Source organism: Pleurodeles waltl, chromosome 2_1 (assembly GCF_031143425.1).
Source record: "Pleurodeles waltl isolate 20211129_DDA chromosome 2_1, aPleWal1.hap1.20221129, whole genome shotgun sequence".
Taxonomy (NCBI): domain Eukaryota; kingdom Metazoa; phylum Chordata; class Amphibia; order Caudata; family Salamandridae; genus Pleurodeles; species Pleurodeles waltl.
Window position 1 is genome coordinate 644,157,589 of NC_090438.1, and position 26,862 is coordinate 644,184,450.

Below are 26,862 nucleotides of genomic sequence, written 5' to 3' on the forward strand. Positions count from 1 at the left end.
TCTCTCTGATAATCTGATTAGGTAGAGATAACACACCTATGCATGATCAGGGATGATGGTAAACCTGAAGACTAGATGAGGAAAATGTCTCTAAATTTCACCAAATTACAATGTAAAAATCAGCAGTTTGTGGAAATAAATCCTCTGAAGTCATTGATAAAATATAGACCATGAAGGTTTAATAACTTACTTCAAGAGCATTACAGAAGACAAAAATAATATTCAATCATATTTCATAGGCAATTAGCATAAGGCTCAATCAAACACTAATCCAGTTTAGCATACATTCAGCTAAACATTTAATCATTTTAGAAAAACCCTATTTCAGTATGCATGCCTCACAAACACACCCTACCACTTTGCAGACAAGTTCAAAACAATTAATATATCCTGAGATCTTGGATTTCAACATATCTCCATTTATCAACACTTCATCAATAACTACATAAACGCAACACCGCAAATCAAAATAACACCAAACCCAGCTCACATGTCTGAGAACATCATCAATATCATAGTAACTGAACCAGCTAAAGACCCACAAATGAGAACTGCAAAGCCAAAGTGCTCACATAGAATGTAGTTCATTGCAAACACATTCATACTACAAATTCCACAGTGGATTCGGATAAAGCCAAAATCCAACACAATACATCCAGTCCTATTAATATTTACTCTCCTATTTTCAGGAACAGCTCAGGAACACTGGAACACAGCAAATATAATCAAATTTAGTAACCATGGTACAAGGGGGGTAAACAGAATTGTGTGGTACCCTGTATTTGGGGTGTCTAATTTTTGGGCTTCCCAAAGATTTTGAGGTGCCTATTTTTGGGTTGCGCTCATTCGCCTGTTCACATTATCTGAGATAAAATGATAAGATAGAGATAAAGCGCCTATGCAGGATCGGTGATGGTGCTAATCCTCAAGACTAGATTAGACAATGAATGTATCCCTACATGATTTAAGGCAAAATTATGCCAAGTCAAACCAACACAGGTTCAGTCTCCAAAGTGAGGGAGTCAGAAGACTGACCCCTCCAAAATACATGAAGCTCCATCCTAATGGTAAAGTGTTGGAAATGGCCTCTCTGCAGGATCACCCCCAAATGTTTTGCCTACCTCCCTTTCTTTTTTTGACCTCATTTTTGCTGGCTTCAGGACTCTGCACACTTTACCACTGCTAATCAGTGCTAAAGTGAATATGCTCTCTCCCTTAAGCATGGTAACATTTGCTCATACTCAAATGGTATATTTAATTTATTTGTAAGTCCCTCGTAAAGTGCACTACATATGCCCAGGACCTGTAAATTAAATTCTACCTGTGGGCCTGCAGCACTGGTTGTGCCACCCACATAAGTAGTCCCTTAACCATGTCTCAGGCCTACCATTGCAAGGCCTGTGTGTGCAGTTTCACTGCCACTTCGACTTGGCATTTAAAAGTACTTGCCAAGGTTCAACTTCCATTTTTCTACATATAAGTCACCCCTGAGGTATGCCCTAGGTAACCCATAGGGGAGGGTGCTTTGTAGATAAAAGGCAGGGCATGTATATGTGGGTTTTATATGTCCTGGTAGTGGAAAACTACTAAATTCAATTTCCACTATTGTGAGGTCTGCTCCTGTCATAGGATGGCATAAGAGCAACCCTCATATACTGTTTGAGTGGTAGATTCTGATCATAAAGGGGTAAACAGATTATGTTTCGTATGGCCAGAATGGTAATAGAAAATCCTGCTTATTGGTGAATTTGGATTTTATATTACTATTTTGGAAATGCCACTATTAGAAAGTGAGCATTTCTCTGCACTAAAATCTATCTGTGCCTTACAGTCTGTCTCCAATCAACGTCTGGGCTAGTCTGGTTGCCAGCTTCCTTGTGGATTTCACCCAGACAACCACAAACACAGGATACTCAGTCACACCTTCACTCATCTGCATACTGAATGGGTCTTCCTGGGCTGGGAGGGTGGAGGGCCTGGCACTTAGACTAGAGGCCTGACCTCACACAATGGACTGCCAAACCCCCTACTGGGACCCTGACAGACAGACCTGTGGTGAAAGGGGACATTGTGCACTTCAAAACTACTCCTTGAAGTCTCCCCCACTTCTTAGGCATTTAGAGGTATATAAACTTGGTCCCTGAGCCCACCAAATCAGACACTTGTGGACCTGAACCTGCAACCAGTCAAGAGGAGTTGCCTGGCTGCCCAAAGGACTGATCTGGACTGCTTTGCTGTGAAGGACTACTACTTTGTTGTTGCCCTGCTTCCTTGCTAACCTCTGAATTTTCTGAGAAGTGCTCTCCAAGGGCTTGGATTGAGCTTGCCTCCTGTTTCTGAAGTCTCAGGGCCAAAAAGACTTCTTCTCTTCAAGTAAACACCTTGTCCGCAACAAATTGATGCACAGCTTGCCAAAAACAACACACAGCCAAAAGTGAAAATCGGCACACTGCCGAACCGGAAACACGCAGCCCGAATTCCTGAGTGAAGATCGAAACAGTGCCTACATTGCGACTGGAATTTAGACGCACAGCCCTACCGGATAGATACACAGCTGAGCCAGAACAATGCAGCTCAACTTCCTGAGTGAATAATCAATGCACGCCTGCCGTGCAACAGAACCTCACTGGATCGAAGCAGTGTCTGTGACTTCATCCTGCATGCCCAGGATTTCAACACATCATCCCTGGGCATCAAAAGAAACCTGAATCACAGTGAGGATTCAAGACTGCACACCGGAAATTGGCACAAAGGCCTTGCAGAGTGGGAAGAAATGATGCATTGTCTGTGCCGCATCAGGAAATCTGACGCACACCTTCTTTTTTCCACACATCTCCTCCTCTGCTGTCTCCGTGAGTGTATTTTTTTACACAAACCAGGTACTTTGTGAAACCTAGAGACAACTGTTGATTTCTAAGACTTAAGACTCTTTTTAATCTTGCAAAAGTGATATTTCAAATTGTGCTTGTTGAATCTTTGTTGCTTTGACCTTAATTTAACCTGATGAATATCTTATATTTTTCTAAACCTGAGTGGTGCATTTTTGTGGTGTTTTCACTGTGTTATTGTATGAGTTATTGCACAAATACTTTACACATCGCCTTCTAAGTTAAGCCTGACTGCTCAGTGCCAAGCTACCAGAGGGTGGGTACAGGATACTTTGGATTGTGTGTGACTTACCCTGACTCAGATTGTGGTCCCTAGTTGGACAAAGGTGAATACCTCTGCCAACTAGAGACCCCGTTTCTAACACAAAGTGACACAGCACAGCAATTAACCTTGCTGCACTTTGTCACAGGGAAAGGGCAGAAATAAGCTGTACTTAATAGAATACAGTGCATTTCTACCTTTGTCCCTGTGCTGGTACCATTTTGGTAGCTTTGCGCCAATTTAGGCACCCATGCATCATGGTGCAAGGGTGCCTGTGTTGTAAGGATGATTGTTTTTGTGTTGGAAGGAGCACCTTTCTCCACAAAATAATCTCTTGAGGCCTATTCCTCTTTCTATGTGTGCCTAGAATGCAGCACACATAGAAAGAGGAAATAATGAGGAAAAATAAAGATATTTCTCCTCGTTATGCCTCCCTCTCGTTGCATTTTGTTGCCTTTCCAGGTCTACCACTTCTCAGAAATATGATAATAAGTCAGAATCCATGGATGTTGCATGGAAATACTCATGCAACACACATGGATCACCTCCCTGGGGCAAAGTAGTGGTTCTGCATCATTTTACTTCAGATTTATGAAGCCACTCATAGCCACGCAAAGTGCGTGGCTTCATAAATCTCATTTTTCAGTTGTGTTACGTACGAACCGCATTCTATGGGTCAAGTGCAACACAACTGGGCTCATAAATATGGCCCTAATTTTATAGACAAATCTACAAAGGAAGTCAATAGAAATTGCACAGTCAGAATAGGGTGAAGATTGACAAATCAAAATACAGAATTATACATCACCTAATGTCATAATTATAGCTCTAACACCTATATTAATGTGCCTTAATCTAACCTAATGTAATTGAAGTGGCAATACAAATCTAGTTACACAACCAGTGGAAGTCCTACAAATGAATAGGTCCAATCTACCATGAACAGGAGGAGCCTTGAATGTAGTGAACAATTTTACTCCATAGTTCTTCAATAATAGATTGTCAATGAAGAGTATCAGTGCATATTTTGGTTGACTATGGTGTCAGAGAGACAAATGAAATCACACAGCATGGCTGTATTGGAATCTAGGACACAGGTAAGGCCTAGTTCAGGTCTAGTTTAAGACATCAGATGAAAATACAGTTCTGTCAAGTGCAGTGTTTTCGTTTTAGTTCAGAAATGTACATAATCTTGAGTACGCATTTTTGTTAAATTGAAATCAGCTCTCACAGGTGTGTTTGCATGTGTTTGATATTTATAATGGTATTCCAGTGGTTGTTATGTTGGTTAACAATATTTTGTTTTTTATATTTGTTTAAATATTATTTTACCATTCTGTGAGTCTGTATTTTTGTTTAAAATATTTGTGATTTTCCAATGTTTTCAAGGACAATATTTTGTAGTAGATATTTTTGGTATTTCCTTAGGGGTTTAAGAAAGTCAATATTATTGTTATTGGTGTTCTTGTATCAATGTTTTTGTATGACAATATTTTTGTGGTCGATATTATGACACACAACACAGTTTCACTCATAGGCACAATGCTTGACAGAGACTTAGCTGATTCATCACAACAGCCTTCACAAGTTGAATTAACAAGAGCTTTCTCAGTGGACTCTGCAAGCAAGGCTATAAGGATGCCTAGCACAATCTGTTTAATACTTTCAACATCACCGCATGCATCCCACGGTCACCTAGTTGGCAGTGCAACACCCCTTACTTCAATTGAAACTTGGTACCCGACATCATCCCCCTCATTCTTCAGCAGTTTATCTGAACTGATTACACTGCCCTCTCTATCAATGTGAGCTGTTTTTTCTCAGCATGCTTAAGGACCACTAAAAGACCATTCAAATACTTGCTTGGAATTTACACCACTGTGACCTTGGAGCTCACAAAACCTCATACAACCTCAATGACACATTCCAGATGAAATTAGACAGGTGTGCTACACCCAAACCTTGAAACTTGAAAATCAATCCATTCAGCCCATGGTGCATAACAGAATATATTGATAGCACATGCAAATGAGATCACAGAAAAAACACCATTACTGAGGTCTCCAACAAAAGCAAGGGTTCTTTAAAGTCTTTACACACTGCTAATCCACTTTGCAGGAACCATAGTCACACAGGAGGAATTGTCTCTAAATCAATCAGCTCCTCAAGGCTAAGACTGAGAAAATCCAAAACCATATTGGCAGTGCCCCTTTCTCATGTCCACACATCAACCTAACATTTCTGTTTGCTTAACTGAACGTCATTCAATTCTGTTTTCTATAGAACAACTCCCAAGCATGCTCCAGTCACTGAAAGCCACCCCTATGTCTCCCTCCAAAACCAACATAAAAACATTACAGGTGTGCCTAAGTAAAACACATATGCGAATCCCTTTTACAAGATACATTTATTGATGGTCTTAAAAATGGACAGATCCTGCCTCTCAAAAAGCCTAACCAGAACTATGATCACCATGCTACGTACTACACAATCACACATCCACAGTCAGTTGCAACTCTCAGGGGAGAAAGGAGTGGGGTGGCACATTACATGGCAGGGGCGGAATGACAAAAAAAATATATATATATATTAATTTGTTTTATAACGTACCTTCCTCACTGTGCTGCGCTGCACTGCTGAGCTACTGTGGCTCCAGTACTTGCAGGCACAGGCTCCCAGCCTGTCCTGCAACCAATCCAGGATTCGATGGAGCACCCTGGCTGGGCAGTTTGAGGCAGAGTGGAGGCCTCTGCCTGTTCTCTCCAACCCGGCAACACAGTGCCAAGTTGGAGAGAGCCATGTGCACATGTGTGTTTGGCCTGCCTGTTTGGCCTGCCTGAGACGACCATTTGCACTTCCTCCCCTACCCTGTCATCACCCTTGGCCCCACCCCGTTTACCATAAAACCATAATGAACATAGTTTATTATGGTTTTAATGCAAGAGGTTTGCACCTGCTGCTGGTGGGGCGTGATGCTCCTCCAGAAAGCAGAGGAGCCGCCTTTCCCTACAGTTTCTTGAAACAGTCATCCAAAAAGACATTTCCATGCAGCTCCATCATATGATCAAGCACAATACCCTCTTGCAGACCTACCCATCAGTTTACGATACAACACAAGGTTGACAATTGACTAATGTCAATAATAATGTAATAATAATAATGTAGCAATATGCAGACAATAGAACACTATGGTGACTCCTAGCTTGACATCCTACTAAACCTTTTCACAGCATATAATACCTTAAACCACCAAACATGTCTGCACATGCTAGCACTCAGAATCTGGTCCAAAGGAAGTGTCCTACAGCAGTTTATAGTTCAAGAACAGGGCCGCCTGGTACAGATGAGAGCCTTCAGATAAGAGATTCCCCAAGGGTCCCCTCTACTGTTCAGTCCTCCATTGCTTTTTAGCCAGATGATCACTATATAAATCTATAAACATACCTTCAAAATAGGTTAGCAGCACCCAGGAAATCTGACTGAATATAAGAGTAGAACAAATGTTGGATAATATCAATAATAATGGAATCTCTTCTCTTCTACGAATGGACATAAGGGCATATTTACAAGGAACTGTTGCATTGGCTCTGATGCGCCTGTTTACTTGCATTGTCCTGCGGCTTCTAATGACACCAAGGTAGCACTGTATTTACAATACAGCGCACCATGGAGCGCTTTAAAACAATAGCGGCAAACATTTTTACTGCTATTGTAATGCTTTGCTGGACTAGTGGCAGAAATGATGACTCTAGTCCAGCAAAGCTCCAGGAGGCTCATGGGAAATAGCCTACCATCACTTTAATGCCTGCCCTGTGCAGGTGTAAAAATAATGACGCTATAATGACACAGTGAAATCTTGCAAATGTAACTGTGCCATTTTTGTGGCCTCCCTATGGGGGATCACCCCCTTGCATACATTATACCTGATGCAGGTATAATGTGGCGCAAGGGGTTACAAATTTGAACAGTGCTAGCATTGCACCACTTTGTGGCGCAGAGTGAGGGCCTGTTTAGCTCTGTGTAGAGTCTTAAAAAAATAAAGCTATGGTGATGCTAAGGGGAGCAAGGGGCTTGTAAATGTGCCTCTTAGATTTGCAGCACCGCAAGAATTTCAACATGGTGAAGGTGCTGTTACTGTTACTCCAGGCAAAGGTACAATGCTTGAGATTTTCTGCCCAGGGAAGCATTGAGGAAGGGAAGCAGTAGCAAGACATAGAGAAAAGGAAGATATGTCTGATCATGGATCTAAAACGATGGATTAAACAGCAGCAACAAGCCAACCACCAGTGGAGTCGTATATATGAGATATGCTGACCTCCACAGAGGAAGGAGGGTTTCACCAATGAAAGGTAGCCTTCATAATCTGAAGGTAGATATAGGAAGTTCTGAAAAACTTCTTTTTAGATTTGCCATTCCTGTGTCGCCCTTCTCTTATGTAGACATCCTCATTCATTTCACACCTCTGTTTCTCCTGTCTGTAGGTCTCTCTTGTCATTCAGGTGCCTCCATACACTGTTCCTCAGCCCCATGTGCGCCCTGGATTCACTTTCTTTGTGCAGATCAAATGTAGAGTTTGACATGTCTGGGATCTACTAGAGTCAGTACTAGTTGCGAGCAGTACCTTGTGGGATTGGGCATGTTTGTGTGTGCTTATGTGTGTGTGTGAATAAGAATGAGCGTATTTGTAAATGTGTGTTTGTATCTAATTGTATGCTTATTTGTGTCCCTGGCTCAGTGGGTGGGCGTCTCTACAGGTGTGCCTCATTTGTTCCAGGGTAGCCGTGTGCCTAAATATGCAAGTTTGTGTTTTCCTTAGTATGTGCCTATGTGGGTATTTACATGTGTGTGTGTGTGTGTTTGTACGGCCTGTGTGGGCCTTTAGATTTGTGGATTTGTACCTCTGCCCATAAATATGTGATTGTGTTTGTGTGTGTCTGTGTACGTGTACACATGTGTCTTGCTGTCCCTGTTCTGTGTAAAAGCACAAAGTTTACATACACATCGAAAAGCGCTAGGTAATTGTGGAGGTGAGCGCATAAGCCCTAAATGTAAAGAAATATAGTCCCCACACAAAAAAGATTGGCACTAAAATGATCTGTCTAAGGGGAAATACTGAGTACTTGTGAGTCCTATGGAGTGTTTGGACAAAATACTGAGTCCAAAATAAAGTGTGGACAAAATATTGTGCCAAGAATATCGAGGACAAGAATATTGTGAAGGTGTGTTTAAATGGGAAAGCAAAGTTTAATACACTTATATGTGGCTTGACAATATGGCCCTCATTATGACCTCGGCAGTCTTCAGTGAAGACCACCGTGGTCCCGCCAGACCAAAGACCGTCATTGTTGGCAGCCTTCCGCCAATCATATTATGAGTGCTGGCGAACCTCCGCCATATTTTGATCGGAGAGCCACCAGCAGCCATACTGGCAGTATACGGTGCAGTGGAGGTTGCTCCTCCGTCACCACCACGTCATCAGAACACCGCCCACCGAATTACGTTTCAGTATTGGGCGTGGGGGTGTTCTGGTGACTGGGTGCTGGCGGCGGAGCAGCCCCCATGGAACCCGTTACCTCTTGGATGACCACTGAGTCAGGTAAGGCGATCGTCCAACAGGGGAGGGGGTGGGGGGTGTTGTGTGGTGTGTGTGTGAATGGGGGTGTGAGTGTGAGTGTTTAGAGGGGGTGTGTGAGTGCGTGTATGTATGCGGAGGGTGTGATGTGTGGCGGGGATGTATTGTGTATGTGTGTGTGCATGTGTGCAGGTCTGTGTGCGTGTATGTGTGTGAGTGGTGTGTGCGTGCGTGTGTGGGGGGATGTCTGTGGGGGCCCATGGAGGTCGGGGAGTGGGGGAGGGGAGGGGCCCTACCACCTTTGGAGAGATTTTATGGGGTGCTGCAATTGGGGGCTTATTTATGATGAATTGGAATTGGGCAGCACAACAGGTCTCCTTGCTGTGCTGCCCTACGCCAATGTGAGTGGGTAGGAATTCCCCATACTTATGGAATGCAGTGTATTCCTATTCTTTCCCTCCGAGCTAGTTCACAACTAGCTTTCTAGTGGTAATGAAGGCACCCTTTCACAGGTGCACTGTGTCTGTACTGCATGCAGGATTGTTTTTGTGCAGGATGGGGCACCTTCCTGCATAAAAACAATCCAGAGAGGCGTTTTCCTTCTCCATGTGTGGAAAGAGGAAAATACGAGGAGAAATACAAATATTTCTCCTTGTTACACTTCACCTGGGGAGCTGTAAGGTTTTTGTGCTTCCCCAGGCTTACGCGATTAAGTAAATCTGGGGAAGCATCAAAATCCATGGGTGTTGCATGGAAAAACCCAATGCAATACCCATGGAACACCTCACTGGCGCAGAGAAGGCAGCGGAGCGGCTTGTGCTGCTTTGTCTTACTCCATTTATATGAGGCCATTCAAAGCTACACAAAGTGGCTTTGCTTAGCCTCATAGATATGGTTGGGAGGTTCGCGCCGCTGGAGCGTCAGAAAAAGTGATGCTCCAGCAGCACAAGCCTCTCCTATATAAGCCTCTTGGTATTACCGTGAGGCAGCATATTGTATTTTTAGAATGTGGGTATGCCTTGGTAAAACAATATTATGTCAGAGAACTTACTGAATTTTCCATTTTGCTAAATTCATATAATTTTGCTGTATGCAATTTTATGTGATTTCTTTGTGTGGGTGAGTGGCTCATGGAGAAAATATCTCAAAGAGAGATATTTGTTGCTCAAACCAGTATCTGTGATTTTTTTTTTATGCAAAGGTATGTTTTCAGGTGAAAAAAGTCACGCATGAGACAGCAAACCACATTTCACACTAAAAGGAAACATTCAGCTAATTAAAAAAAAATAGTCCAAAGTTTAGTTTGAAAATAACTAAGCCATTTCACTCGCCGCAGAGGGAGAAAGGGCATCAGGGTTTCTTTCCTTACAGACTGCCGCGGGCCCCAGATTATTGAGAATACATTTGGGCCCATATTTATACTTTTTTAGCGCCGTATTTGCGCCTTATGTGCATTGGTGCCGTCCCATCTTTTCGTCTCTGTTGTCATAACATTGGGAAGCGCTTCTGAATAAGGTAACTTTGACGAGAAAAATTGTGCAGGCCTCCTGTTCCATGTATGAGATATGTTTGAATGGAATGTGATCCAAAATTCATTATAAAGCGGATTACCGATATCTTCCAGCCTCAACAAGATTTTCTACATAGGGTTTGAAAGACATGATCACACATTCTTGCATGTGAAGAAAGCATTTCATTTCCCCACCTTCTGTTACTAGGAGGAACGTAGGAAATAACTATCCATTTAAGGTCCTGCTGGTTTTTTTTATAATAATTTATTGATTAAGGTTGAATTAAGAGTTTTGGTGTGTTTTTATGATTTCTTTTGTTTTGTGCTAGTTTAGGTTTTTTGATCTATTTTCCCAACATAAATCAGATCACTTCGGCATAATACTGCATTTCTACGTGTTGTGAAATGCAATTAGTGAATTGTTCATGTCAGATTTTAAATAATTTAACTGTAGCATAATTCGCTACTTAATAGGATAGAGCACGGCATAACTCACATCTGTGGTAGCCTGTGATTGGTTGAAGGCTCTAGACAGAATGGCAATTACTAACGTTTTTCTCAAAATAACTTCCTTGTGCTTTTACAAGATGATCTCGTAGATTCTGTTTGCGCCATAATGCAAATTGGTTTCTTGAGAGGTTGTGCTAAGCTGCTCAGGATTTTTCACTTTTTATGAATTGTATGTTTTTTAAAGATGTTGCACCTATCTTCTCCAAACACACTAACACAAATAAGTTGTTCATTTCACTTATGGTTCATGGAGAGCCTCTTTAGGAGTGTGCCAATTTTCTCCTTGCTGTAGTTAATTTGGAATTGAATATCTACCAGTCATTAATTTCCATTTTTGTAAATCTGGAAGTTCTTGTATGGTGTTTCTCCCTTACTGAGGCACTTTCCCATTCGACTAAGTTAAAAAACCCGTTTGATGTCCAAACCCAGTATAAACAAATTTGTTGTCTCAGGAGCAAAGCAGCATACCATGTCAACTTTTTGAACTGGACGAGGTACTTCTTCTAAAGGTTTTGCTGAGGATGATTTTCACTAAATCCAGAACAAATTTAGAAAGTAGTTTGGATTGTTCAATTGTTGATATAGGTGTCTATCACCTCTATTACTGCTTCTAGCGGAACACACACTTGTAAAGGTACTGAATATCCATGGTTATCTCCAGCTCTGCCCTCTTGCCACGCCATTGTTGGGGATAGGGACTCAGTGTCCCAAGGATCTTTGCTGCCGCTGCTGGGCCGGGCGGACTCTTGTGGGCGCTCAAAGCGCGCCGTGTTGCTCACGCAGCGTTGTCTCCTGCCCTGCCCTCTTGCCACGCCATTTTTGGGGATAGGGACTCAGGCCCATATTTATACTTTTTGACGCATAACTGCGCCAACGCACTTGTGTGTCAAAAATTTTACCGCTGGCTAACGCCATTCCAACGCACCATGCGGGCGCCTTATTTATGGAATGACGTTAGCCGGCGCTGCGGACTGGTGTGCGTCAAAAAAAATGACTCACACCAGGCAGCGCCGGCGTATGGGAAAATGGAGGTTGTGCGTCAAAAAATGGGGCAAGTCAGGTCTGAGGCAAAATTCAGGCCTCAAACCGGATTTGCGCCAATTTATTTGACGCCCAACCTCCATTGACATGACTCCTGTCTTAGCAAAGACAGGAGTAATGCCCCCTTGCCCAATGGCCATGCCCAGGGGACTTATGTCCCCTGGGCATGGCCATTGGGCATAGTGGCATGTAGGGGGGCCCAAATCAGGCCCCCCTATGCCACAAAAAAAATCTGAAAAAAATACTTACCTGAACTTACCTTTACTTCCCTGGGATGGGTCCCTCCATCCTTGGGTGTCCTCCTGGGGTGGGCAAGGGTGGCAGGGGGTGTCCCTGGGGGCAGGGGAGGGCACCTCTGGGCTCCATCCGAGCCCACAAGGTCCCTTAACGCTTGCCCTGACCCAGGCGTTAAAAAATGGCACCCATCAGGCTGTGCGTCGTATTTTAAGGCCCACCCCCTCCTGTGCGTCAAAATGACGTCAGAGTATAAATATGGGGCACAGGCCTTAAAGTCATTTTTTGGAAGGGAACGCCTACCTTGCATATAATTAATGCAAGGCTGGTTCCCCCTTCCAAAAAATGACGCACATGGTGGAATTTTGACGCCCGCGGGGTCGGACGTCAAAGTATAAATATGGGGCAGGGTTTGCGCTGATTGTGCGTCAAAATGTTTGACGCACATTCGGCGCAAACGGAGTATAAATATTCCCCTCAGTGTCCCAAGGATCTTTGCTGCCGCTGCTGGGCCAGGCGGACTCTCGCGGGCGCTCAAAGCGTGCCGCGTTGCTCACGCAGCATTGTCTCCTGCTCTGCCATCTTGCCACGCCATTGTTGGGGATAGAGAATCAGTGTCCCAAGGATCTTTGCTGCTGGGCCGGGCGGACTCTCGCCAGTGCTCAAAGCGTGCTGCGTTGCTCACGCAGAGTTGTCTCCTGCTCTGCCCTCTTGCCACACCATCTTTGCTGCCCCATTGCATCAGGAGTCCGGGCTGGGCAATCCCTCGTGGCTTTGAGGTAGGAGATATCCATAGATATGTTGAAGCTCTGCCTTACAAACTGTTAGATCTTGTTATACAATTATTTTGCTGAAATGGGGAAAGTAAAGCAAGGAGTAGCCCGCCAGTGGGTACTGCTCAAACAAAAATTGTGAAATTGCATCAAGCGTTACATATCACATCCAGTCGTGTGACTGATGAAATTGACAATTTAATTGAGGAAGTAGAGACCTTACTGACTAAAAAGAAAAAAGACCCTCAGAAACGACTGAAAAATGGCTCACTTACCCCTTTTCTGTAAACTAAATCTTGTGAAAAGGGAAATAATTCCAGCAAAGGTGTTACTCTGAGGCCGCCGGTTTTACTGGCTGATGGAACAAACACAAGATGCAAGGAATCATGTTCAATTCAGAAAAGTCCAGAGAATCCTTTGTAAGACAGTGTAATTGTACATGATATTCCCTGTTCTAATCGCTTTTCACTGCTGGAATCTCAGGACCAAATAGAAGGATTGGGAAGCTCTAACCCGAGTGTTCGCCTCTCAAGCCACAATCCTACCATATTTCAATCCCAGGGGGACCTAATTGCCCTTGTTTCTGACCTAAAGGAAGAGGTGAAGGGCCTGAAGTCACTAATGTCAGAAGTCTTGTTCCTTTTTCGCTCTAACAGTTTCCAAAGGGAAACTGCTTTTGTGCACAAGCCAGAGCCAAATGATAATCCTACCTGCACTAAGGAACTTGACTTTAGGAAGAAGACACTCTCCTGTTCAAACAGTAATCATGATGGGGAAATTGGAGATTCACAGACTTGTTTTATTAGCACTTCTAGTACAAAAAGTCATTCCGGTGCTCCAATGATCCGTCGATCATGTATTAAAGTGGTTCGGGACCCGCCCACTGTGCAAACCTCACATCAGTCCAACGGTAGGGCCTACCCGATTCTTATGTGCAGAGCTCCTCCCTCAGCGTCCAACGCATATGAAGATAATGCTTCTCTTACAAATAAGGTTATCCATTGGATGCGGCATACCAGACAGTGTTATTCCATTATTCACTCAGACATAATTTCTGTACAACATTATACAGAGAGTGAGGGTCGCCTGGATACAATAAAGTTAGAACTGGCTGCGCCGGAGTTAGTAAGGGGTCTATTATCCTTGGAAACGCGGAACCCCTTGCAAAGTGGCTCCAATATCCGCTTCAAAAGCTGCTGGCCAGCTGTTGATTCTTTGATAAAACCAAATCCTTTGGCTCTAAATTGTAGCCCTGAAATTGAGAGGGAATACCTTTTAGGAACTTTTGAGGAGGCTCCTGTTTTTGCAAACAAGAAAGAGCTTGTTTGCCAAAATGCAATGACGTCCTTAAACAGGCTGGCACAGGAACCCGTGGTTTTAGATACGGACTGACTTCTTTTGCCTCGAACTGACCAGAATAATAGTGGACTTTCTTGTATTATAAATCCACAAGCAGAAGGGCTATTAGACTCAGAATCCCCGTTATTTGTGACAAAGGGCTCAGTACCCGTTGCATTAGATGCACCAATAGTTAAATTATCATCTTGGAAGAACTATGTCAGACCTTGTACCTTGTCATCGTGTCGAAAGGGTTCCATAGCCCAGGAGACATCGACATCAAAGCTCCTGACATGGAATCTGGCTGGAATTCGCAAGATGACCCAGACTGGGGGGGTTTTATTGATAAATTTGATATCTGCATGTTCCAGGAAACTTGGCTAACCTCTAATGCTTTTAGACAGGGGTTTAATTCATTCTGTAAAGAAGCCGGACCGTCCTTGGCAGGGAGAGTGGCTGGGGGGTTCATTACATGGATAAGGAATACAGATATGGGTAATGTTAGAGACATTTTTGTGGATTTAGAGGATAACCTGGCCTTATCCATTAAGCAAAGGCATGGCTTCTCTTTGCTGTGCGTTAATGTTTATAATAGACCAGGTCCTCCCAATCAATTGTCAAAAACTATTCAGGTATTGAATGCTCTTGTTTCAGATTATAGAATATCGCACTTTATTTTTATTGTTGGGGACTTAAATGTTTTACTCGAACCAAACTTTGCATTCTCTGAGATTACACAGTTAGAAGATGCGTCATGGAATATTCCTCCCTTTTTTTCCTCAAAGAAGCACTCTAAATTAAGTAGTGGGGGTTCGCAGATTATTGATTTTATGATAATACACGGACTTCGCCCAGGAAATGGACGGTTTCCTTCGGACTCTCCTGCAAAACCCACATTTTTTTAGAAGGTTTTATAATAGTATATTAGATTACGCGATTATCGATGTGAGGATATGGTACAATATACAGGACATTCGTGTAGGAAACCAGTATAAGAGTGATCATGCACCAATCTTAGTCACACACGACGGGCTCATTTTTAAAAGAACAGATATCCAAACTAACAATGAAATCATTCCCCCTTTAAACGTTTCTTCAAATAAGCGTGCCCTGAAATGGGACTGCTTTTAAAATTCCAAGAAACTGTGGGAGAAGATGTTAGATTTAGTGTTGACACATCAATTAGTAGAGGATTCCTGTTCACATTCCCCAGATGAGGTCATGGTTCTGCACACTGATCTTTTTTCTTCTTTAAAGAATCTCTTTTATAGAACTGTCAGGGGAAATAAGCATTTAGCCACTGGACCCCATAATGTGTGGTCTGGTAAAGCATGCAGGGAATCAAAGAGCAGCTTGATAAAGGCAATCAAATCCAATGATAGGCAATTAATAATTAGTGCAAGGCGTGAGTTCAAAGACCTGTAAAAACAATTGGGAAGTAGAGACGTTTCAGGATTTGCTGACAGCAGTTAAGGGGAAGCAGTCAAAACGTTTTTGGACTTTGGTGGCCTCCAATGGGCAAAATGAAAATTCTAGACCAGATTGTCATATTCCACCAGAAGATTGTGTGGCCCACTTTACAAAGCTGTATGACGTCGAAACTAATAGTAGTACAGTAGCTGGATCAGATTCCTCTTCCTTTGACAGCCTGCTCCCGTTTACATTGAATGAAACCAGGATGGCCATTAAGGCCCAAAAGCCAGGAAAGGCCACTGGGTTAGTCGGTATACCTGCTGATCTATACAGATCTGATCTAAGCACGTGGGGACCCTATGTTAATAATGTATCAAACTCCGTTTTGGCAAGTGGAACATATCCCCGCTCATGGAAGGGTGCAATTATTGTACCTATTTCTAAAAAGGGGAACAGGGCAGTCCCGGCGAACTATAGACCAATCAGCATAGTTACCACAAAGACTAAGGCACACGTTGTTAGATAATCTGTCTATGTAGTCAATAACTATTGATATTCAAATTCAAAATTCCAATAGCCTAATTCACATAAAACATATATATGAATAAAGATCCGATGAAAAATCCTTGAGGTGAAGAATTCATCTTTAATACGAGACAAAAGACAGCCAACACGTGTTTCGTAGTGGGAGTCAATACTCCCCGTGACTTTTTCAAGGCTGCAAAAAATATATATAATGGACATATAAGGGCCACAAATAATATACATAAAACAAAAACATACATCACATATAAAAAAGACAAGACTTACATATACATCTCGAATTCCCATCAAGACAACCCAAAATAACATGATTAACATATCCACCCATTGTATAAACAACTCATTATACAGTCCAAATTGTCAATTACATTATGTAGTAAAAATAAAGTCAAACCATGTCTGCTTTGGAAATGAAAGGGAGGAACCAAGATATAATCCGCAGAAAAAATATATAGACTGTAGCTAATATTAGATAAACAGAGTCCAAAATTGCCAAAAGGACCTCAAAACTTAGATCCACAAACTACCATAACAGGAAATAAGGGGGAATGCAGTATTAAACAAGTGTTTCACATATTATAAATGCTAAATCCAAAAAGACCCAGTGTGCACAGAAAACACCAAATCTAACCATGGTGACCCCAAGTAAGAAGGAACCATACCTTAATTGAGTATAGCGCAAAAAATCTGTGTTGACATAGTAAGGTGTTCCTGTCAATAACAGAGCATAGAATTCGACACGTGAGAAAATCAATAAGTTAGGTACAGAAACCCTGTGAATACATCCCAGGTTAACCATAAAAGCACCTACCAATCACTAACCGCGAGTAAGTAAGTCCGTACGCTGAAATGATGTATAAAAAAACCCTAAAGCAATGAGATTAACATACATTTATAAGTATTAGAAAAATTAAATAAGCTCCATAATGTCTGCCAGCAAAAAAGACAAAAAAGCTAACCGCACTAACAACGCGTGAACATAATGCAGTCCCCACTCACCTCTCGTTCTGGTCTATTTTATATATAGAAACCGGAGCACGAGTACATAACCCCGAGAGACGCGAGCGAAGCTCGTATTTATCCGCCATCTTTAAAGGGGCAAAACGAATACAATTAAAACTTGCGAGAGGACGGAAGACCCGCTACGTGTGTTCAGTAACTCTGACCATACAAAAAAGGGGAACGTACCAACAAGTAAAAGAAAGAAAGTGGTAATAAACATGGACGCCATCTTTGAGATGTGAGAATCTTATGATAACACGTTCGTGAATCCCCATTAGCCTCCTTGAAATATGAATATTTATTTCAGAGTATCTACACTGTGTAAAAATTAGCACAAATGAGCTAAAAAAATGAAAAAAAAGAAAACAAAAAAAACTAAAAATTCATTTAAGAAAATTATTTCCAAGTTTAGAAGATGTATAAAGCAAAATAAAAGATGTAAGAACGAATCTCAGCACCAATCCAAAATCAAAACAAATCGTATATTAGAGAAGATCTTACCAAAGTCCCATTCACGTTTATATCCTGGTCCTCCCCTACAATCCAAATCCAATAATGACATGTTTGTTCAACAAGAAAACTCATCCATTGACATAATCTATAAAATAAAAGTAACTAATGAACAGAGCATGAAAAAGGCCCACCATATTGTGAACAATACTAATTAATACATTGATTTCATAAGCGAACAAGCAGAATGAATATCGTCCGCCCACATCAATATAAAAGAACATAGTGTGAGATTGTCCAATATCGAGCATTATTACACATCATTGCCAATGATAGTTGGCTGCTGTCCGACTATATTGAGCAAAAGAAAAGGGATATAAGTAAATTACAATCTAAATTTCCAAAATGCAACATTATACCTCCATAAAAAATAATAATACGCATACATTTAACAGCATGCGTAACAGAATTCAAGTAGTCCAAATAATATTCCATCTCATAATTGGTATTGAGACCCATTTCCACTGCTCTTAATTTGAGAATCCAATAGCATTCTCTCTTCCTCAATTCTAACTCTCTATTACCACCTCTTGGACTGGCCTGTAATGTTTCAAAGCCAAAGAATTCAAAAGTCCAAGTATCATTCTGTTTGGAACACTGGTACATGTGTGTGACTATGGGATAACGTTCATCCCGTTGTATGAGAGCTCTATAGTGTTCGCTGATTCTCATTTTAAGGGATCTAATAGTACTACCTTTATAATATAGACCATTACAATATACAATATTGTTTGATTTACGTAGGAGGTGATTGTTTGGGAGCACTATTTTTCCCCTAACATTTCTTCCCAATAGTTTAATATATAGACCAATCAGCCTCTTGGACAATCTTTAAAAAATATTTTGTTATCAGGTTTTGACAAGGGTCAAAGAATGGCTAGAGGAATCCCAAGTGCTTAGTGATCTTCAAGCAGGCTTTAGACAGAAAATTGGCACAACTGACCAGATATTTAGGTTTCTCACTATTAAATGGAAGACTGTAGATCTGGATGCAGGTAAACTTTTTGTGGCCTTTGTAGACCTCAAATCTGCGTTTGATTTGGTCCCACGATGTAGATTGTGGGATGTACTAAACAGAGTAGGCTTTCCAAGCCCTTTATTAAACTTAATTAACGGTTTATACACTGAGAGTTTTGCAAAAATTAGATGGGGAGTAAATGGGGAGGTAACAAGTGAAATTCCAATTAAAAGAGGGGTGATGCAGGGATGTGTGTTGGCCTCTACATTGTTCCTGTTGTTTATTAATGCTTGCATCCCTTACTTAAAGGCCTGCGATAATGATGCACCAAGATTAGGTGGGATAAAGACTCCGTGCTTATTATTTGAAGACGATACCTTGTTATTATCTCAAACCGCCTCTGGCCTTGCCAGTTTACGTCCTTCTGCAAGGATTATGGCATTGAAGTAAATACATCAAAAACGAAATACATGATCTACGGTGACAAAAAATCTAAAATAAGGAGAACGTTTTTTTGGACGGAGAAGTATTAGAGAGAGTGACCGAGTTTGATTATTTGGGAGTTACATTAGAGGACTCACATAAATGGCAGGCCCATTTGTCAAAAGCACACGTGAGATTGAAAAAGAATTCGGGGGGCATCATGAGATTCGCTAATAGATCTTCTAGATTTGCAATCTCTCCCACAATAGAAATCTATAAAATACAAGCTAGAGGGGGCTCTTTGTATGGTGCAGAGCTATGGGGACATGGCAATTTGATGAACCTAGCGCTTGCCGAAAATTCATTTATAAAGGCTCTACTAAAAATTCCTATTAGTTCCCCTACGCTGCCTATCCGGATGGACTTAAATCTAGACTCTATTGCCCATATAGCCTCTTTAAGACCGATATTGTATTGGATTAGGATCTGGTCTATGGATATTTATGGCCCATAGAGAATATGGTTGAATGCCCTGTTGAGTACACACTTAGGGCCAGATGTATCAAAATATTTTGCACTCGCAAACTGCGAAATCGTCCGTTTGCGAGTGCAAAATCGTGGTCTGCAATTCATCAAAGGCATTCGCAGACCACAAAATGAAAATCGAAAAAATGGCGATTTTCTGCGTTGCGACCTGGATTTTGCGAATCGCAATTTGCGATTCGCAAAATCCAGGTCGCAAGGCAATTCTGCAAAAAAACGCAAATTGCGATTTTTTGCAGAATGGTATTTTGCACATGCAAAATACCATTGTCTGCAACCAGGTGGTAATCTGGTGCAAAAATGTTAAATGCAATAAAACTGCATTTTTACATTTAATATGTAAAGCACACATGCCCTTTTGGTATGTGTGTACTTTACATGGTAAAATAAAAAAATTGGGGTGCAGGAGAGGGGGCCTCCCTGGCCTTTTGCATTTCCCAAATTGCGATTTCTAGTTCAGAAATCGCAATTTAGGAAATGCAAAAAATTTGCAGCTATGGGCCAACAGGCCCATAGCTGCGAATGGGGCCAGTATTCCAATTTGCGATTCGGTAATTGCATTTGCGATTTTTAAGAAATCGCAATTACCGAATCGCAAATGTGATACATGGCTCTTTGCGAGTCGGTAATTGCGATTTCTTAAAAATCGTAAATACTGAATCGCAATGGGCCAGATTCATACATCTGGCCCTATATGAGGAAAATTCCCTGGTGTAATCATGTCGAAAATATAATAATTTAGGGCAGTCCCAGTTTTGGACAGACCCTTACAGTCTTTCAAGAAATGCGGTACAAGTGGTCAAGGATGCATACTGGTTCATCCTAAAAACAAGGAAGCTAGCTGAAGTGTCTTCGTCCAGCTTGACATCAAATGTCATTATGAATTTGAAAAATATATGGACTTGATTTTATCCCCTCAAGCATGCGCACTTTATATTAGGTTTAGACTGGGATCATTACCATTGGGCACTTTTACTTGTAGATGGTCTAAATAGAATAACCAACAAAGTCTATGCCCAATGGGTTGTGGGTTACCTGAAGGTATTGCCCATGTGTTATTTTTTTGTCCTACATATGCTAAACAGCGGGCTAAGTGGATTGTACCACTTTGTAGATCCATGGGTTTTAACAATCGGCACTTAGCTTTAAGGATTTGTGAAACGAATACCCATGGTGTTGTGGTGTGTGCCCTGGCTAGATTCCTGGAGGCAATTTGGCATGTGAGAGCTAGAAATTTTAGGGGCAACTTGCAATGTATTACACCAAAATAAGCCTAAGTTTGTAGAGAGAATTGGACATGTTGTGCTTATAGGGAATACCTGATTTAAAAAAATTGTTATATCGAGCCTTTTCTTCTCTGTTTATTAAGTCTAAAGGGGGAAGGCCTTTATATTGTCCTTTTTTACTGGTGGACACTTATTATATTTGATTTTGCTTCAAAATCTGTATTTTATATTTTTAACTGTTTTTCTTGAATGTTTTTATTAGTTATAGTATTACGGCTTCTTATTCTTAAATGTGTATTGTAGCATGAGCTTTTATGGTATTTTTATTACCGAAATAAAGCAAATTAATGAATGAATGAATATCCATGGTTACCGTGCTGTGTCTACTTTGATGGTATCTGTAGTGTCTTTCAAATAGACTTTTTTAAGCGCTTTAAAAGGTTTTTAGACATGTATCTACATATTTTGATAGAGATTTCATAAAATAATCACATCCTGAAACAAATGGGCATCAGGAGGGTTGTTGAGGTCTTTATGTATTATTAGGAGCCCATAGAATACTGGAGTTCTTGGCTGGTCTTACACAGAAAATCAAGTTTGTTGATTGAGAGGTATCCCTCGTTGAGATTTTTGCTTATAACTACTTTGATGACGTCTTGAATACCCTTAGTTGGGTTAAAATGTACAGGAATATAATGTTCTTGGTTATGTAATTGGTGGAGTGCGTCTTTTATTTTGTCATATCTTGTGTCAAGATTGATCTGCCCTTTGCCAGCTGGTTTGATAATGATTTTGTCTTGTTTTAGGTCAATGAGAGTTTTGTATTCTCTGATTATCTTTGATTTAATTGATGCTTGTCAAATCTCACTGTTAGACAACCATGGACATGAAGGATTTTGTCATCTACAAGCACTCAAAGAAGACCTGTGTGCTACCTTCAAACCTATGGGGCATATTTATAATCTTTTGACACAGGACAGCTCTACAATCCTTCTTGCTGCGCTGCCATTTGTCAAAAGAAAAGGGCAGGAATGTGCTGTATCTACAAGATGCAGCATATTCCTGTCTACTTTCCCTGCACTGGAACACACGGGGCTGCAATGCACCACTGCAGGCACCCTTGCACCATGATGCAAGTGTGTCTGCATTGCAGGGATGATTGTTTTTGTGCAGGAAGGGACTCCCTCCTGCACAAAAACAATCATGAGAGGCATTTTACACTTTCTATGTGTGATGCAGAACACAGCACACATAGAAAAAGGAAAAAACAAGGAGAATGAAAGTATTTCTCCTTGTTGTGCCTCTCTTATGCCTTCCCAGGAGAGGCGTAAGCTTTGATGCATCCTTGTAAGTCTAGGAATGCTTCAAAATCCATGAGTGCCTCTTGGAATGCCTCTTCGGCGCAGAGTAAGGCAACACAGTGACTTGCGCTGCGTTGCCTTTCTCTATATCTACAGGCCATGAAAAGCCATGAAAAGTGGCTTTGGGTGGCCTTGTAGATATGGGCCTGCACCGTCTGTGTGTCAAAAAAAGTGAAACACGGGCGGAGCAAGCCACTTGTAAATATAGCTGCATAAATTTTAAAGTCAACCACACTAACAAATTTCCAGCACAGATCTGGATTCTGTCATTCTTTTCCTCTTTGCACTGGAAGCCTTCACTTCAATACTTATTTCAGTATGTAGTATCCACATTTTATTGAAGACATAGGCCCTCATTACAACCCTGGGGGTCAGAGTTAAAACGGCGGTAATACCGCAAACAGGCGGGCGAAAAAAAAAATGGGATTACGACTGTCGCAGAAACCGCCAACATAGATAGCCACTTTAACACTCCGACCGTCATGGCGGTACAAACAAACAGCGCGGCGGACACCGCCAACAGACAGGCGGAAGACAATGTACCGCCCACCCTATTACAACAGGCCTATCCGCCACCTTTTCTGGGGCGGAACCAAAGCGAACAAAAACACGGCGGAAACAGTACACAGAAGGGAAAACACTCACCTCTCCACACCCCACGAGGAACCAGGACGCCATGGAGCCCGAATTGCAGATACTGCCGATGATGGTCTTCCTCCTCTTCTATCAGGAGCACCAACGACGGCGGCAATGACCACGGTGAGTACTGCACCTACAACACAGGGGTGGGGGGGGAGGGAAAAGAGAGTGACACACACACGCAACATGCAACATCCCCACCCCCACCCTCACCCACAACACCATACACACAAATACATGCAGCAACAGTACACATACACCCCCACCCCCTGGAAGAACACAAGGACAAAAGGAATTGATTTGAACGAATGTAATCATGTGAAATCTCATTATCAACGTTCAAAATCCTGTAAACACACAAGTCCGGATAGTGCACCAATCATTGTCCGTGGACCACTGGGCGCAAAATACATGGGCCAAGCCCACACATGACACCTGACTGGAAACGGAGAGAACACTGCAGGGGCATCAGATCGAAATGAAACAGGCACCGCAGGGGGAGATGAAGGGGGGGCACCTCAACCAGATGAACGCACGACGCCACTGCTGCACGAGGGGGCTCCATGCCCACTGCTTTATCCTGGGGAGTGCAAGGCCACAGTTTCTCAGGTCTCTCAAGTGGGTGGTTTGCCCACTGCTTTATCCTGGGGATTGCAAAACCACAGTCTCTCAAGTCTCTCACGTGGGTGGTTTGCCCACTGCTTTATCCTGGGGTGTGCAAAGCCACAGTCTCTCAAGTGGATAACAGTCTCCACTGGTTCTGGAGGGGTTTGGTGCCCAGAGTGCTTCATCTTGCCCAGGACTGAGGTAGTGGATGTGATACTCCACTGGTTCTGGAGGGGGCTTTGTGCCCAGAGTGCTTCATCCTGCCAAGGACTGAGGTAGTGAATTTGATACTCCACTGGTTCTGGAGGGGGCCTTGTGCCCAGATTGCTTCATTCTGCCAAGGACTGAGGTAGTGGATGTGATACTCCACTGGTTCTGGAGGGGGCCTTGTGCCCAGAGTGCTTCATCCTACCAAGGACTGAGATAGTGGATGTGATACTCCACTGGTTCTGGAGGGGGCTTTGTGCCCAGAGTGCTTCATCCTGCCAAGGACTGAGGTAGAGGATGTGATACTCCACTGGTTCTGGAGGGGGCCTTGTGCCCAGAGTGGCGGTGCTGGCTGCGGGGTCTGTGGCAGCGGGGCTTGCGGCAGTGTCAGTCGTGGTGGTGCTGGCGGCGGGGTCTGTGGCGGCGGTGCTGGCGGCGGGGTCCGTGCCGGCGGGGCATGTGTCAGCACCTGATGTGGGAGAAAGCTGGATGTCTCCTGCAGCCTCAGACGGCTGCCCACCGGGGAAGAGGCTGGGGACTGTCACAGCGGCTGTAGACGTGCCGCAGGCGGTGTAGGTGGCGGTGCAGCTGGCAGTGCAGGTGGCGGTGTTCGCCGCCGTACAGGTTGACATGGACGTGGACAGAAGGTGTGACACTGGTCCCTCGGTCTGTGCCACCATGCCGTCTCCTGACCTGCCCTTCAGTTTTTGGCCCTTCCCCACCTTTGATGGTGGCGGAGTTGTCTTGCCACTACCCCCTTTCGTTTTCGCTGACCGCTTGGTGGCAGGTGTTTTCTGTTTCTCCCTCCGGGATGTGGGCAACTTTTTAACCTTGGCAAGTGGCAGAATGTCCTTGCCCTCGCTCCGTGGCACACTGGCAGCCCTGATGGTTGGCGCACTCCATGACCCCGCAGTTGCTGGCACCACTGTGCCTGGGGATGTGGTGGCTGAGGTGCTGGGCTGGGACCTGGAAAGCCTGGCCCTAGGGGAAGGACGGGGGGAGGTGTAGGGAAGAGGTCAATGTTAGCCAGGAAAAGTTTTTTAGACACACTGGTACAGGTAGATGGAGGGAGTTTGGGAGTGGAGGAAGAGGTAGTGGTTGTAGGAGGTGTATGTCTGCTGAATTTGAGTGAAGGTGCATGGTTTGGAGGCTGTTGTGAGGTGGATGGCTGTTGGGTGGGTGTGTGCCTGCGTTTGTGTACTTCGGGAGGAGGGCTCACTGCCACACTGGGAGAGGACACTGGGGATGTGTGAATGGTAATGGGAGTGGTGAGTACACGTGAGCGGTGTGTGGTGATGGGCGTGCTGGTGATAGAGGTAGTGGCTGAGGATGTAGTCCATGCAGGTGTGAGTGGAGACGAGACTGGGAGGGAGGAGGGAGACGTGGAGGAGGGGGACACAGTGGAGGAAGTGGATGTTGGTATGTGTGCATGGGTATGATGCTTGTGGGTTGTGTGGTGCTTATGTTTGCCTGAGCCACAGAATGATAGACTGCCCAACAGTGAGGGATCTCAGGAGGTCAATAGCCTCCTCACTGAGGGCAGCAGAGCTGACTGGGGCAGGGCCTGAGGTGCCTGGGGCGAAGGAGATGCCCACCCTCCTGGGTGAGCGGGCACGGGACAGACGCTGAGGGGCTACTGGGAGGGTGGTGCTGTTAGGGGGGGTGGTGGCTGTACCTGTTGATGCGGTGGGCACAGAGGGGCCCGACACCACAAGGGAGCTTCTATCAGAGGAGGAGTCACTGTCGCTGGTCTCTGCTCCTGTCCCGCCATGGAGCTCCCCTCCGTCCCCCTGGTGGCTTCAGACTCTGTTGCTTCACCCTCAAGGCCCAAGTGGGATGCAGCTCCCTCCTGCTCCGGTGCCAATGCTCCTCCGCCTGATGATGGTATTGCACACAAGAAAAGGGAGACCACAAAAAGGGGGGGGGAGACAGAAGAAAGACATGTTCAGTGCATGCAATACCACTACAGTTGGCGGAAACAACACACAGGGAGCAGCCCTCTGCACTACTCCATGCACGAACAGTTCCTAGAAATTTCAGCTGTGGCCTAAGCCCAACTGCTGGACACCTGGAAGTCACAGCAGCCTGACTAGGTGTAGATTGCTCTAACCACTGGTGGGGTTAGGGTGCCACATAGCCTGCGTCACAAGGGACCTTGCCTACCAAGATCGCCCTGGCCTAGGGAAACCCACTGCCCACCTCCCCCGCTCAGACACCTCGTAATGCGTGCAAAGTCAGCTGAATGAGAGTGCACTCACCCCCTTGTGGCTGCTGTGATGCCCTCAAGCGCCCATACAACTCCGGATACGCCACCGCCAGGATCCAGAACATCAGGTGGGTCATGGTGCGATGGGCACCCCTCCCATGTTGGGAGGCCATCCCCAGCTGGGCCTCCGCCATCTTCTTGCTCCAACGGTGCAGGTCCTCCCATCTTTTCTGGCAGTGGGTGCTCTGTCTGTGGTGGACCCCCAGGGTCCGGACGTCCTTGGCGATGGCACGCCAAATACCTTTCTTCTAGTGGGCGCTAACCTAGAGTTATGGTATAGGGGGAAAGGACATTACTTACCCATACGGACCGTTAAACTCATTGCCCCGTTCCCACCCTTGCCCTGATGCACATACACTCCCCATCCGCACATGCAGGCCTCAGCCCCCCATGTATCTTTCATCCACACCACTCAAAACAGGCATTGCCCATGCAGCATGCTCACAGTGTACTCACCTGTTTGTCTGGGGAAAAGTACAGTTGCTTGTACTGGGGGAGGATCCCATCTACTAGTCTCTCCAACTCCTCCGAAGTGAAGGCAGGGGCCCTTTCCCAAGACACATGAGCCATCGTCGCTTCCAGACACAGGTCACAGCAGCACTTGCAGTGTAGGTCCTCTCCTGTTGAAGGTCAGGTATCAAGTGAGTGAACAGACAGAAAATGGCAGTCCTCTCCACGGCGGTGCGTACCGTCCCCGCCGGCATACATCATCATTGGCTCCTCTGACCCATAGGGCCCAATGTTAACCAATGCTGAATAGCGCTGCGGTCTTCGACCGCCCACCACGACAGTGTAGAACACCAGCGCAGTTACCTCATATCCCCTTGCCCCACCTTACAGGTTAGGCAGCCGCCATTTCAGGGGGCCACATGGCATTAATAATAACTGTATCACACCTATGTAGGCCTGGAATACTCACAGTTACAGGCACATTGCGTATTAATAAATTTGTGCAAATTACATTTTGTGATACCTCAGTGTTGGCTGACTCTCTGCTCGCAGTTCTCCTCCATAGGGCACGTCTGCTGGGGAAGGTG